Source organism: Trachemys scripta, chromosome 3 (genome assembly GCF_013100865.1).
Source record: "Trachemys scripta elegans isolate TJP31775 chromosome 3, CAS_Tse_1.0, whole genome shotgun sequence".
Taxonomy (NCBI): Eukaryota; Metazoa; Chordata; order Testudines; family Emydidae; genus Trachemys; species Trachemys scripta.
Genome location: NC_048300.1, coordinates 18,170,738 through 18,187,617, shown reverse-complemented (window position 1 = coordinate 18,187,617; position 16,880 = coordinate 18,170,738). Strand labels below are relative to the sequence as shown.

The 16,880-nt window shown below is 38.9% G+C and overlaps 1 protein-coding gene across 10 annotated transcripts in view; it reads right to left on the bottom strand.

The window, feature by feature from the left end:
- MEIS1 (Meis homeobox 1) overlaps window positions 1-16,880 on the bottom strand; it is a 125,889-nt gene that overhangs the window by 5,964 nt on the left and 103,045 nt on the right. The gene's annotated exons all lie outside the window — the stretch shown is intronic.

Sequence of the window (16,880 nt, the reverse complement as noted above, 5' to 3'; positions counted from 1 at the left end):
ACACATAATACAAAATAAATCTCACCTGAGTCTATTCTGAATACAGCCTTAATGGAATTAAGATCATAATCAACGAGCTAGAGTAGAACTTCACTCTCTCTCATTTAACTAAGCAGCAAACCCAATGAAGAACACCTCCAAAAAAAGTCAGCATAACCCAACTTCTCAGCAAAGATTTAAGAGTGCTCTAGAGAGGTCTCCTTAAGAAGACTGCCTTATTTTTACAAACTATACTTCAGTATTTACTAGTGGAAAAGGAGTGTTATAAGTAAAAACAAACTATACTTTGCAAAATAAATCACCAAAGTACATTTTGTGAAGCAATATTCTTAACTTGTCTTCACTGTGTGTTTGCCACACATTAGCAAGATCTTTATTGTAATAAAATTAAAAAGGTACCACAGCATTCCAGCATGAATCTGGTGTGACTTCTGCTTGTTCTAAACTGATATGGAACAATGATCACAAAATATAGAACTTTATGTTGTTTGTAATCTTTAAAGGAGACATCTATAGTATAGCACACCTCGTTTCCTCAGATTTCACTTTCCTGACTGACTTCCATTACATAAGTCCTCAGAAAGTTAATCAAGATGTGAATTATAATCAATCTTGTCTTGCCAAAATGTACTCTGGAAGCATTCTATACTCACACACATACACAAGGCCCTATTCTGTAAATCTTACACATAAATTAGGTCATACTTTAATCAGTACCAGTTCTGTATCAATTTTTATACACACTTCTAATACAAAAAATTAAACTACAACAAACTGTGCTGAAAATCAGTTCATCATTATCTTGTACAAACCATGAAAATTAGAATCATGTGAGCAGAAGGTTAGAGTAATTCTCCATTCTCATTACAAGCACAGGTGTAGCACAAATACCATGTAAAAAAGGCAATTAAAATTTCTGCTCCCCCCACCCCCTTTAGCTGTCTTAGCTCCATGACCAATTAGAAAATTGTTTAATACCAGGAACCTGGCATTTGAAGAAAGCAATTTTCATAGGAACTCATAAGAAAAGCAACAAAGAAATAAGGTATTTATTTTGGTAAGCCCAGAAGGCTTTTGCTTTTCGTATGTGCATCCCACCCTTGTACTGCACAGACTTCTAAATACCTGACAGAGTAGGAAATCCTGGGAGAATAAGGGGCCTTTCCGGTAGCCATCTGAGATTGGGGAGCAGTTTTATGCTTGCTAGTTCTCCATAAAAACCCTCATTTAGGAAAATCTTTTCACCCAGACCAAGAAGTACACAGCTAAACAGCTTAAGTAAACTGAGAACATTTACTTGTACAAATAACCAAATTTTTCAACCTTCCCCCTTCTCCAAAGGGCACACATTATTAGTAGATTAGGTAGCTGGAATCTTACTTCAATAACCTGTTTAGTCTGGTATTTCCCAATACTTATACGCAAGACCTGTCTAAAATAAAACACATTCTCACCTGTTTGTCCCATACTACCACTCAGGATGTCTACTTTCAGTACATTTTACACACAGGCACTTCCTTAAACATTCTCATACGTATTTTGTATGAGAAGATAGATTCTGCAAAACAGCCATGTGTTTGGATGCCTTAGGGGTGAATTCAGATGCAAGAACATTTTCCTTCTGGGCAAAGTAATAAAATGACATTCTTGCTCCTCCCACTAGAAGTCAAACTGAGGTCAGCTCCCCATCCTTGTATCTGTTTAAATAAACTGGTCCAGCTGTTTGTTTCCAAAATGCCCTTTAACCTTCTGTCCCATCCTCCCTGTCTTTGTAACAGAATGCTTTGCTTTGCATTATAGTAGATTCCAAACTACTATGCATTAAAAAAGTATCCACTTTAAAGTTTCTTTATTTTTCGTGTGAACCCAAAAGAACACATTAGATTAAAATAGGAATAACTGTTCCGCTTTCAGAGAGCAGAATGGGATTCAATTATATCTACAAATCACATCTTAGGGCTGTTCACAAAAAGAAAAATATTTAGTTATGTTTGGAAAAGGAATATGTGTTTAGGAATAAAACCTCTCCACCACAGTTTTTAGTAAAGAAGGTCCAATAGCAAGATGACTATTTGAATTCTTGTTCGATACAATGATAGAAGCCCTGGTAGCAACAAAACAGTGTTACAAAAAAGTTAACAACAACAAAAAATCCTCCAATTGTTCCTAGCACTCACATCACTCTCATTTCCCCCCTTGTTAACATTCAATTACTTTAAAAAATGTTTGTTTTAAAAATGCAGAAGAAACCAGGACTAATGCTTTAAAAAAAGTATTTACTTGTAAAACAAATGCTTATTCAAAACTAATTTTCTCCAAATACAAATCTTCTATCAACTCCTATAACAAATTATGGTTCCATTCTGGCAAACACTTAACCTCATACTTAAAACATAGACATAATTTTACTCATGTTAGTAAAGTTACGCACATGCTTAAGTGTTTGCATAAGGAGTGTTTATTTCCACACTACACCATGTGTCAATAAAGTTACTCTGATGCAGACTCTTTCCCCCTGAATAGCAGAGTCAATAGCTGCTTATAACTAATGTGATTTGTCAAAGTGCAAGTCAGACCTGCCACCAAACTGAAAAAAGTTAACACATTGTGTGGAATTCTGCAAAACAATGCATATGCAAATGGATATTTTTGTGAGGGGAAGACAGTTGAACAGTTGGGTAAATGTACAAGCTCAGAGAGGCTGAATTATTTTTTAAGTTAATCGCATTTTCTTCTCCCTTTAGATACAACAGCTTCTATTCTCTCTTTGCTAAACAGGCAAGAATGAACAAAAATCTATTTGTGTAGCTTCTCCCCACTCTAAAGAGAACCAAGAGGCAACACTCTTTTTTAAATATGCATTTTGTTGAACTGTTTTCTTTTAGATTTTTATTCTCCAGTGGTAACTGTAGCGCTCTCCTATTTAAAGGTCTCACTATTGTGACAATGAGCATCTCTGGTCACATGGATAAGACTCAGACCAAAGCCCAGTGATGCAGCAATCCGCCTTTGAACTTTGACCTTCAGCTCGCCTGCCTTCACTGCAATAAACAAGTTTTGTTTCCTCTCATTGAGAGGCAGCATCACCAGTGATGACAAAAACAAAACAAAAAAACCAACCCAACCTTTACCAGCCAATAATTTTAGGGTGAAACAGGCTAAAATGCACCAGCCAGAAAGTGAGTATTTTCACTAAGTCACAAAACCCTTCTAAAAGGCACATTTTGCTAGATTCATGTTACAGCTTGCCTGACGTTTTTCACATAAATCTGCTCTTTTTCCTCCTGCTGCACCTCCCTTTGTTGCTTGTGTAGTCATCTGCAGCGCTCGCTGAAAAAGTGTGTATTTCACACTTCTGTCCATTAAACAAAATGAGGCCCTCCCTTGCTATCACAGTTTTCTAAAGTCACCTTTGCTTGTGACTTTACTTCATGGTCAGAGACTTCCAGTCTTCAGTGCAAGCCCCCTAAAGATAGATGTTTAGACTTGATGGCGCATATAAATTTAATCCCACCTGCCCTCCCAAAATACAAACATTTTCACAATATTGCCAGTCTCTGAGCCCTTATGTTGTTCCCTGTCAATTTCACACTGGAGAGTGGTGTTGGAATGCTGGCCAGGGGTTTGCATATCAGAAGTGGCGCTATTAAGTGCCAGAAAACACTCTGCTTCAATCATTTTGAAGCATGTTCTAGCAAACAGGTTTAAGGACTATAAGAAAACCCACAATACCTATAAAATGGCAAACACCATTGCTAAACCAATGCCTTTTGTATATCTCACTTTTAAAAATGTACCTATCTACTTTGAAAAGAAAGAGGACTTTCAAATAAAGTATAAACAGGCCAACTAGGATCCATCCACATAAATACTTGTACCTAGGGCTACCAATGGTATCATTTTTACAATAGATTATTTCTATAAGCATTATCCTGCCTTCAGTTTCAGTCACCAAAACTGCCAAAAAAAAAAAAAAAAAAAAAAAAAAAAAAAAGCACTTTCAGGAGTTGCAATATTCTATACCACTTGCTGGTATCACTCATTTATTTAGTGTTTCCATAATTTTTTCAATTTAACACCTAATTTCTAGAATATTTAAATGTAAACTTGTAATAATCCAAGAGTCACAGTTTAGCATATTTCATTGCTGCTTTATTCCTAATTCCCAAATATTTTCAGTTTTGCTTGTTTAAGTACTTTCCTGGGCCTTTTTAGGTAGTAATTAAAGAAAAAAAAAACCTTTTGCAGAAATCATTTCACAAAATTTTCATATTTCAAAGTCTAAAATGTGCTTTAAAAACAGCCTTAAAACCACATTCAAGAATAAATAGATCCCTCTCTAATTATACATACACAGAGTAACTGGAGGTTTCCCAACTGTAATCATACTTCCCACCTCTAAAATGAGAAATAAATACAAAAAAAGCTCTTACTACAGTTATTAAAAAGTTTTTATCTTGAAGCTAGTTAGCGAGCTTAATGATCCATAACTACCATTCATTAACTTTTCCTGCTTTCTACACTCCTTTTATTTGTGAAAAAAAGGTTTCAAGACACTCAAGAAAGTTGATTCAATCTAAAGCAGACCTCATGAAGCCATGTTTGGCAACTTTTCTTGGTTTCTCCTCCTCCTCTGAAATGAAGGCAGGCAGAACTGCAATTCATCATTTACAACACAAAATAGGGGAAGGGAGGGAAGAGAATACATGCTCTGCTAACCGCTCACTTCAGAAACGTAATATCGGAATTTACTCAAATCACAGCAAGTCCATCAATCAGATGTATCAAAGTTCTCCCTGAAGCTTAGTTTTCTTCCTTTGGCAGTACTGGAATGTTTGTCAAATGAGAATACAGAGGGTTGGGTATTGTGTAAGATAATATTTAAGAGTGAACTACAAATAAAATACTATGCAAAACTAGTGATGAAAAACCACTAATTAGCTGACAAATTTGATGTAAAGCACTAATGAAAGCCATGTGCTGTTCTGCAATTTTATTTTAAAAATAGTTTCTGACTTCAAGCATTACTATGTGACCCGACAAATGTATTCATTTGGTGCATTCAGAAAAGTTTCTTTGAAGCAGGAAAGCGCTATTTATTCTCTTGCGAGCACAACCTGCTAATGTACCAAGCATATTAGCACAAAGATAGAAAGGATGACGATGTGATCAGATATACACACCCAGTGTGTATGCCTGGCATGCCCTACATTTACTAGCCAGGCACATAAGAACTATTTCAGATTTGTCGGAATCCTGCTTGATCTTCTTTGAATGCTACAAAATCTCCCTCTCTTCCCCCCCCCCCACACCCCATGCCCCTTTTTGTTATTCATCATAGGACACAACCACACTATGCCCAGCCCAAATAAAAGGAATGGCCTCTGGAGAGCTATGAAGGGGGTCAGGAAGGCATCCTGCCATTGAGCTGGATGGAGGAACTGCTCAGTTGCTATTACCACATCATGGTGGCCTTGACCCTGGATCTTCCCCTCCAAGAGGCTGGTGGCCCTCTTCTGAGGTCTGGTGGCTAGTCCACACAACAGGTTCTTTCCAGTTGGGAGCCTTGTACAAGCCACTGTCCCCCACTCACTACTTATAATGGATCTTATGGGAGAGTGGGAAGATGCGCCCAGTCCTGTGGCCCACAGTAAAGAAGTTAGAGCAAGTAGACTGCTCACACTACTAGCTGCTGGCTCAAATGAGCAGGGGCTGAGAAATGCTCTTGTGCGTGGAGGCTATGGATCTCTGTATTATGTCCTGCCCTCCAGCAGACCACTTAGGAATGAAAGAACCAGTGTCCCATACCAGATGCTCCCACCCTAACAGGTCACTGGAGTGAGCTGAGAGCGGCCAACCAGACCCCTGAAGAGCCTCTTAGGGGCATACAGTGACAGAGCCTCTGAAAACGAGACTACAAATTGAAACACTATAGTTTGACTTGTGAATTCCACATGGAATGAACCAGGTAGAGTCACCCGGCAACCCATGTCCTGGCCCTTTAGGTAGGAGAGGGTAGCTCTGTTTCCATGCTGATTTGGTCCTTGCTGTCATTGCTAAGACTACGAACAAAGGTGGTAGTTGTGGTGGTGTTTTTGTGACGCAGACATCTGTTTAATAGAAACTGGTCTGAAACCACCAATTCTTTTCGCATTGGTCATGAAAGAGCATCGGTAACAACCCTCAGAGACTACTGATCTATTTAAACATCACAGAATGTACTGTTTCAAAAGTTTGTCTGGTAATGTGATTCCCATTTTGCTTGGAGATTAATTTCCATGAATGGATTCTCCTATTATTGTTGCTTAGGAAATCTCCCCATCATGACATTTTTTTTAGGGCAAGGAGAGGAGAACTAATGTCCCCAGAAAGTGGTATGATCAAATGAACATGGGTAAGTCAGAGGACTGGCACAGAGGAAGGAGGCTTGCATGATCTTGAGGCACACAAAGCTTATCACAGCTAGGTCCTCAGCTAATCTAGATCAATGATGCTATGCTGATTTTAGGGCCGGGGTGGAATTATAACTGAATATTAAGAGGCAATGGATATCCCAGCATTTTAACCACTGAAACTATTATATGACCTACATTTTGTTTAGGACTGCAGTGGTGGTATTTTTTTTTAATGGTATCTGCTGTTTTCTTTTCTTTTTCTAAAAAAAGACCCAAAGGGATCTTTAAGTGTTTAATTCTAATACAGACAGTGATACAGAATTTCTGCAGGATTATTTATGACCAGACTGGGCAAAAAGCACACCCTCAAAAGCACTTCCTTCCCATATGCCTCTGGCTCAGTTTCACTTTTGAGAAGAGAAAATTGTTTTATTCAACAAGGAGGCAACATTTGCCCCATTTTTAATATTTCAGGTTGACTTTTTAACTACTCAGAAATGCAGTTTGTTCTATGTAGGCGCAGCCTGGAGCAAGTTTATGATGTAAGTGCGGGAGAAGGTCTCTGAGGGCACAGTTCTTAGCTTGTCGGGGTTTCAATTCTCAAGGGTTAATCGCTATACACCAATCTCAGCAACTGTTGACACAAAATAGGTGGAGATCAGGTCTGTGCAAGCACAAAATACCAGAAAGGCAAACTGTATGTAAACACACTTAAGACAGATTTGACAAGAATAGACCAAAACCGGACTTGCAAAGAAATGACAAACCATTACTTCCCTCCTCCTCCACTTCCCCGACTGAGGTTACTTTTTCTAACAACAAAACCCACACTCTCTCATTTTAAAGAAAAAACTGTAAGCATCTCAATGTATTTAAGATTGCTTGGCAGGGATTGCCATAATGTGTAAGGTGTCCTATATGTTTTTAAAGAATAACTGTTTACACATAGCATATACTTGGGTTTCGATAGTTTCTGTTTAAAAAAATACTAACAAACAATTCTGACCTAGACCCTAATACAGCAGAATAAAGCTCTTGCAAAAGGGGGGAAATAAACAACTGGAAAATGTATGAACAGTGCCTTTTAATCTTATCTTCATGACATCTGACAGCACATTAGTTATAGAATATTAATGCATCCACTAAAAAGTTTGTCATGTACAAAACTATCATAGAAAAAGATGGAATGCCTGGGGGAAAACAATTTTTGCTACCTATTAACTTCTAAAATGCCAAGCATCTTGACTGTCATTCTCTCGGCATGCTTGCTTTGTCTGTAGAGTGCAACATTCTGCTAAGGGAGCTGACTTCCCTCTATTTAAAAAGTGTGTGTGTTGATATACATTTGGTAATTGCTGTCTGTCATTTAATTTATTTGTTGTGTACTCAACAGTGGTAGATTTGCTTGCAAACTAGTGGAAAATTACTAGAAGTTCACTTTTCTTATTTGTTGGCCCCACATATCCAAGGAAGGTCTCTCCATATCTAGCCAACAGTGAAATTCAGATAGGTACAGAGGACAAACCCAAGGGGTAGGCACCGCTGGAGTCCCACTTAAGGCCTATTTTGAGGGTTTAAATAAGCTTTGTGCTAGTTCTCTGCACAAAGGTGAATTTTACCCAGAAGGCCTATGACAAAAGCAGTGGTTGAAAGGTTTTAGAACAGATCACGGTAAAGATCATCAGACCAAGTTTTGGTTACTTTGTGCATGCCAACTGAAATTCATCTCTGAGCAAACTGGCTGGCACAAGGCATCAGAATAAAGCTCAACATGGCTTGTAGGCCTTTTGTTGGTCCTTTGTGCGGGAATGAATTTTACCTGATCTGCACACCACCAAGTTGTCCATGATCTGCCTTATCCTTCTGTCACAATGGGACGTGGGGTCTCCCCAATTCTGTCTCATTTAAAACTGCATAAAGTTCCTGTTCCATAGGACCTTTGCAACAAGAGGGTTGGTAACAAGTAGGGGTTTACATATTTATGGATATGCACACAGAAAGTCACCTGACCAAGTCATGACCCATATGCAGAACCCTCCTTGGAAAAATAATATAGGAAAAAAAGAGGGACTAGCTGTTGGAAGGGGTTTCCAGTATTTCCACAGCTAGAACACCGGAAGAATTTTGGTGCTGGTGATTGTAACAGAGAATATTTAACTTGTCTTTAATGGCCAGTTTGAATGTAGACTCTGGGTATTACCCACCTTTTCTCTCTTGCACATGCTACTGTATGTGTGTCCCCCTTTTCTGAAGTGGTAGAAACTGTAATGTCACTAAACAACCAGCCAATGATGCACCATCAGCTCTACCAAGGTTCTAGTGCTGACCCTTCCTATTATCAGACAGGATATTCATGATCAGAAAGATTAGACTGAGGCTGATGCACGGGACAGTACAATCTTCTAATGTATCAATCATTATACAGGCTGAGTAATGTATATTTGTCCACACTGCCTTGTGAGTTTTAATCTTGATTTGAAGGGTTTATAGTCTTGAAATGTGTGAGGTAATTCACTCTCATTATGAACTCCACTCCATTTTAGTCTGGATCCAGGGACAGTCTTGGGGACACTTGAAACAAATGGCCTCATGGGTTACTCATAGATGGCAAGAATTTTGTCTCAGGGCATTATAATCTAGTCTAGTTTGGGGGCACCAAGAACTCCAAGGCTGCTTTGAACAAACAAATCAATACCATAGCCATGTGGTGTAGATGGTAACCTACTAGAAGACAGTCTTAAAGAATGATGGGTTTGTAAAAATGTAGTCCCAGAAGAAAAATGAGAGTGGCTTTCTGTATATATACTATAAGTACCTACCACCTTTGTAAATAATTTACTCCTCTTTCGTTATTTAAGAATTTTAACCATACAAATCATACTTAAGTCTGTGGTGTAAAACATAAAACTAAGTACATTTAAAAACAGCTAAACGGTAGTTTTAAAAATACGAATTTACTGTTTTTTTCCCTTAAAATCAGACAAAAGCAGCATCAAGGGCACACTCCTCAGATCCTCTGACATGACAGTACCTGATGGATTCTAAATTCACAACTCTTCTCCCTGAAAGCTATTTGCTCAGCTTTCCTAATAATACCTTGGTTGTCTGGCAACTCTCCAGGTCTGTCTAAGGCAATATGCAAGCTACACATTTTTGACTGATTTCAATATTTTCTTGCGAGTAACTATATAGTATTTTACGTAGTGAGTATTCCTGATTATTGTAATTTAAGAACCAAGAAATAGACTACAGATGTAATACTATTATTTCAATTGGCATTGAAGGTGAAATGCATAACAATTAGGTAAGACTTTGTGAAAACATAAAAGTAAAAATCTGTTTAAAAAGCCCTGCACATTGTACATTTAGAACAGCTAATTTACCACACATATTCTGAATAATCAAACCATTTACTCAGCAAGATTCCTTTTTATGGTTGGTGGGCTGTGGGCGGGAGGGAAGGGAGTGGGTCCACTTCCCCTTCACAGAAGCCTACCTTCTCACCTTAATTTTGCTTAGGAGTAACAAACACAACACAATGTTTAACTACTTTTCATATTGTACATTCTCTTTTACATCTGTTTTTCTTATTTTAACATCATTCCTGTGTTCTCGTATTATTGACAAGCAACGTTGAAACATCTGTAAATGTATTATTAAATTATATTAAGAAATAAAAGGGAGAACAGAAATCTGATGATCCTGATTGATGGCTGAAGTTAAGTTAATTTGTGAATGTTTTAACATTTACAGCTAAATAAGTACCTGTATTTACTCCATCTCTTACTACTCAAAAAGTATTTAGTAAGGTCCACACTACCTGCCCGATTTGGTGGGTAGAGATCGTTCTTCTGAGATCGATTTATCGCGTCTCATCTGGACGCGATAAATCGATCCCAGAAGCGCTGCCCCGTCGACTGCGGAACTCCTGCTCGCCGAGAGGAAGAAGCGCTGTCGACGGGGGAGCTTGCCTGCGCCGCGTGGACCTGCAGCAAGTAAACAAAGTTCGATCTAGGAAACGTCGACTTCAGTTACGCTATTCTCGTAGCTGAAGTTGCGTTTCCTAGATCGATCCCCCGCCCCAGTGTGGACCAGCCCACAGATTCAAATTACAGCTTGACCTTTACTAGTTTTATCTGTTTACCATAATAAAAGGAGTAACAGATCAATCTTTAAAAAGTGCATATTTTACTACCTATGACTGAGAACTCAGCGTGAAATGGTTTGTAAAGGCAATAAACCAAGTGTGTTTTGCCTATTTATTCTATTTCGCAGTTTTGTAGGCCCTACATATGAAAATGAATTCCTGTGTAGACAGCCAGTGCCAGATGTATGCATCACTTAAAGCAAGCCCACTTATCCATAAAAATAGTGTTTAAGTGGATCTCAAGTGGTGCATTGGTCATATGGTGACCCTCTGCACAGGGATGAATTTCACCCTCAGTGAAGTAATTTAGCTAAGATGGTAGGCATTCCAAGTACCCAATTCAACTCACAGGAAATATTGGAAATGGAAGTCTTTCCCATTTACATCAACAAGAGCTGGATTGGGGCCTAACTCTGAACTGTGGGGTAACCTCTCTACAGTACTACCTCATATGTATTTCTATTTATTTATTTTCAAATCAGCCAAAATCCAGGCACCCAAAGCTGAACCCTACACTAACTGCAGGTGAGCAGAAGAAATCTCTGGCTATTGGGGCCCAAATCTGACAGTCCTCAAAAATGACCCGAAGAAGAGCTCCGTATAGCTTGAAAGCTTATTTCTCTCACCTACAGAAGTTGGTCCAATAAAAGGTATCACCTCACCCACCTTGTCTCTTGAAAAAAAAGGCATTCATCTATTCCAGACAAAACCACTGGGGCCAGCAGGATCTGGTCCGTTGCTTCAGCCATCCCTTCTCCCAACCCACTATGCAAAGAGAGGAAGTGGAGAGAACTTCCACTAAGTTCCCTCTTACTGCCCGAAGTGGAAAGGGATGAAGATTATACCCCTGTCTCTCCTACCACTGCTGAGAAGTAACCCTTTTACCTCTAAGCAACGGGGAGCCTCCTTCCTACTGCCTGATGGGGAAGGGCCGTACAATCCTGTCTCCTCCATAGAAAGTGAAAAGGAGTCCATGGTTCAAGTACCACCCCATGCCAAAATGCCATTTCCATATGGACTGCCTTCCATGCAATTGGGGACACAAACCTTGTGGTGCCCATGTTAAAAAAAATTCTTACAGCTGCTTCCTTGAGAAGCTCTAGCTCCTCCATGCTTTGGAACTTGAAATTTGGCAGAGGGGAGTTGTCCTGGTGTGAGGGATGTGCCATCTGCTGTCCCAGTGGGGAAAAAAAAGCCCAAATTTGACCAAATTATAAACTTTTGAAAAATCTCCATTCGCATATGCTCAGTAGAAGCTTGTTTGAATTTGGAAGCTAAATTCTCCAAATATTCTGTCTGTACTGGGCATGCTCCAGACTCTGGGGTTGTGCAGGGCTTCCTCTGAAATTGCTGTTCCAGGTTACTGTCTCACTGGGAACTGAGAACAGGCAGAGCGTCTCGCCCGTGCTCTCAGGGTATGTCTACACTGCAATTAGTCACCCAATGGCTGGCCCCTGCCAGCTGACTCCGGCTCACGAGGCTCGGGGTTGTTTAATTGCGGTGTAGATGTTCCAGCTCAGGCTGCAGTCTGAGCCCTGGGACCCTCCCACCTCACGGGGTCAGAGAGCCGGTGCCTCAGCCCGAGCCCAAATGTCTACACAGCAATTAAACAGCTCCTTAGCCCAAGCCCGAGTTCGCTGGCATGGGCCAGCCACAGGTTTTTAATTGCAGTGTAGACATACACTCAGTGGTCCCCTGCTGGTGCCCAAGTAGCGTGGAAGAAAAAAGCAGCCTGATTTGAATATAGAGAGAACATGAGCTGGACTTGGGACAGCAGGGAATAGATTGGGACAAGGATCCTTGCTAGATGAGGAACTAAGATGAGGACCAAGGACAGGCTGGAGGGGACAGAAGGGGTCAATGGGGAGGGGAACAGGGACAGCAGGGTCTCCAACCACTAAGCACATTCCCTTGCAGAACCAAGATTCCTGAGTCTCAACATCCCTTTGCTGTAAGAAAACAACTATCAAACCCACTTCTCTCTAGTGAGTGGTCTACCCAGAGGATGACAACATACTAGTGCTATCATTTACTCCTTTAGCTCAAGTAGGAGAAAGCTGAACTGTGGACTAAAGTTCCCAACCCTGCTTATGACCCATGTGGTGATGGTATTATTCCAGATGATCAGATTTTTTTCATTACTTTGTAAAAAACCTAAGAAATTACATACTAAAAATCTACATTTTAAAAAAATTGATGTTGCAAAGTCAAGCACCCAAATGCCAGTTGTGACTGAAACCTTAATTTGGTCCTCTTGTGCACATGCATTAAGATACAGTCTTTAATTATATGCTCACATTCTTTTTTTCCACAGGGATCCCTAACTCATTCAGTGCACAGGTTAGACTGTGCTACTGTCAGTTTTCTGAAAATTCAGACCATAGGTGTCTCAAATTGAGTACCCAAAATTAGTGGACATTTTTCACCTTAATCTCTCTGAGCCTCTGTCCTCCATCTGTAAAACGTGGCTAATACCACCCCTCACCTCAAAGTGGTGTGAAGATTAGTATCTTAGTGCTTCACAAACATTAATTAATTAGAGTGATGAGCACCATAGAAAAGTCCATGAGGAAATTAATAATTTTGTCTTCAAAGCAAGGTTTGAATAGCATGAAGCAAATGAAGCACTGAATGAGCATAAAACAAAAGTGAATAGCTGCTCATGCCGTGTGTACTATCCATCCTGTGCACTGAATGAGGCAGGGATAATGTGGAAAAAATAGTATGTGATCATTTATTTTAGACTGTTTCATAATGGATACACACATGGGGGCTAAATAAAGATTGCACAGGCAACCTTAAGTTTGGTATTTCCTAACTTTTGAGTGTTCAACTTTGCAGCCTTACCATTCTTTGAGAGAGAGAGAGAGAGAGGGAGGGAGTGTGTGTGTGTATAAACACTATACACACACTTGACATCCAATACACTTCTGTAGCACTTGATGAGAATTGCTTTCCCTCCTAAAAGTGCCACTAGTCATTATTTAACATTAGCTCTTAACAGGGATAGATTCAGGTGGGATGCACTAAACAAGGAAACTGTATAGATTGTTTGATATACCCTGTACTAGCTCTCTGCTGAAGTAATAAGTGATTGTATTGCACTTTCTGGATGTTTCAATCACAAAGCAGAAGTTTTTATCACAGGGGAAAAACACCTTATTAACCTCTACTCTGTCAGATCCTCTCTATGTCCATATATGCAACACTGTCAGGAATGATCGGTGACTCTTCTAGTTCATGTTATCATGCTCTGAATCTAAACCACTAAGGGGTTAAATGACTAACAAGAGAATGACTTGAATGGGTGATTTAGACTAACAACATACTGAACTCTGCCACTGTAGTTCCTACAACAGGCTTTTTGCTACACAATGACATGTCACTCTTTCCACAACAGAAATATCCAATAGTTCCAAAACATGGTTCCAAATGCAAACACTGCTTGGTTTACAAACAAAATCTTTATTTATAAAAATCACTTACCTGGCCAATTCCAATATAAAAAGTATTTCAGTTCAAAACTTCTGCATTTTTAAGATATCTGTCCTGCCACTGATAAGGTTTGTGGGACATCTCATACCTTCAATCCATGCATGCAACCTCCTCTAACTTCAAGTGGAGTTGTGTACATCAATTGAAGAAACAACAATGTTTCTGAATGCAGGTGAAAAATCATCCTCTTTTCATTAAGAGTTTGCAAAGAAAATTAAAGTACACAACTAGCATTTATTTTAAAGGCATCAAAATATCACAGAAGATATAGATCAAATGCTTTCACACTACATAAAACAAACCTTCTCTTCACTGACTGTTTTGTGGCAAAGTCATAATGCTATCCAGAAAAATCCAACGTTCCCACTCTGGACTAACTACCATACTACTAGACATGAGTTTATGTTTTTCATGCACATTTCATGTATTCCCACATGCTATGTTGCTGCCAATAATTTATGACTGATCTGCACCCGGGCTGCCCTTCAGCATTTTATTTAATCTTTGCAACAGTGATTTACAATGACTCATCATTAATACAAAAATGTACATGTGTGTTAACAAGTTTGGAAGAATCTAAGAAGGAAGGTAAAATTTTTTTTGAAAGTTGTGGCTGAATGACTTATGAGCCAGCTGAAGAAAGGCAAAGTAAACCATAAATGATCTGTTTGCTGTTCCCTGCAGCAAACAATTTAGGCAAAATAATTTGTTCTCATGCATACCTTGTTATAAAAAAATATGAATAAAAATGCTGGGAAACATTTTCATGTATCACCAACATTCAAATTAGCTGTTTGGTGTTTATCCCACAGGTAGTTTTAAGTAGTCCTTTCCATGGCCTGCTCTCTCAGACTTTCAGTCATAACATCCATTTTTTGAAACTGCCCTTTTTGAAAGCCTGTGTACTGCATTTTGGCATTGCTGCCCTTTCAAAAATCAATGGGAAATCAAACATGGACACACAATTTAAAAATGCACTTCATCAGCTCTCCAGTTTTGAACCATTTTGGGGGAAATTGTCTCAAGAATGAATACCACAATTTAATTGTAACTCCATGGGAGAATTCTCAAACTGGCATCTGCAGTATGACTGCCCTACATCCAGGAGACTTCAGTTAGACTGTATTTTGACCTGCATTTATTTTTTTCTTGCACATAGGGAGCTTATACAGACATGTGTGACAAAAAAACAAAAAAAAATTCAATTATAGGGCAAGTTGGGTACAAAGAGAGACCACAACGTCACTCGGGATAAAAATCTACTAACGTTAGTTCAAAAGCATGCTGCGGTCATTGTCTCCTAAAACTTTTCGTAGGCATTCCTAAACTGACATACTTGTCCATAGGAAATCATATACTTCAGTCAGATCCTCCATTCATACTTCCCCTTGTTGACTGAAAGGACTGACTTTTTATATTTCTCCTCATAGTTCATGGCCTTCATTCATGGGCTCAGCCTCCAAAGGGTCACCAAACATGAGATTTCTAACAAAGGCAAATATATAGCCTTGGAAGAACACTTTCAATATCTCTATGGCATACATACGGTAGCTATGCTCACAGAATATTTTTGCTAGCATATGAAAGATGGAAAGGAAAGCAAATGCACCTGTAGGAGTAGGATTTGAAGTAAGGGATGGTATGTGTTGACGTACCAACTGTACATAGCTACACGTTTCCAGAGCCTCTCCAATGCAACAATCTTTTACTCAGCCATTATCATTAAGTAGGAGCCCTGGTTATCTACATGGCCCCTAAAATGGACAAAACCACCTATCATTCAACTTAAGGACAACAATACAAATTAAGATATTGATTGGACAAACGGTGGTGTAATAAATCTACAACAAATAAAGATACTTTCCCCCCCTAATGATTTGGAATACTGAAACCGAATTTGCTATTAAAATATATCTGATGATATTTTTGGGACAACATTATTTTTTTCTTTTTACAGTAAGTATCTGGAAGCACACTTCAGTATATAAGGTATTCTGTATTTTCCTTTAATCAGTGTCTTACAAGGCTGCAAAAAAAAAAAAAAAAAAAAAATGATCTCCTAGGTCTGCTGTGAGGTCACAGAAATTGATAACCCTTACAAGCTATGCTTATGTGAGTCTGCCTGTGTCTCACCGATAGTGCACTTTGTAAATTAATCCTCCAAAGGCAAATATATTGTAAGTAGCTTGTTATCTCTAAAGTACTAAATTGAAGAATACATGGGATTATATTGACAGAAATTACATTTTCTGTAATGGGGTTTAATATATCTGAAATCTCTCCGATAGGCTCCCAGTCTCTCTCACCAAGGAGGGTTTGTTAATGTAGGTGCAATGGACATCAAGACAAAATTTATTCACTAAAATGGATTAGGCCATGTAATCAGAGCTTCAGTAATATTAATCTCTGACACGTATTGAATGAAGGGGGAGGGAGAACAACTTTTGTCTGCAAACTGGCACTTCTGACTCCCTTCCCCGCAGCAGGCTTGCAGCTTATGTTGGCAATTCCTGGGTATTACTTCAAAGAGGATAAGGTTTCCCATCATAAACACTAATTCAAAAATATTAGAACAATTAATTAGATATACTTAGTTTCACAGGGTTTTAGGTTTTGATACACTTCAAATGTGACATTTGTTCTGCTATTTTGTATGAAACCTGGATTTCAATAACCGTATTGTTGCAGTAACAAAGGGTAATAAATCATACTTTTAAAAAATAGTCTTGATGCCACAATTTTGTACTTAAATCGGAATACTTTTGGCTGGTGCAGAAACCCAGCCACAAATAATAAGCAACTTAACATCTGCTTCAGAAACAGCAAAGGTTTAATTTTTTAAA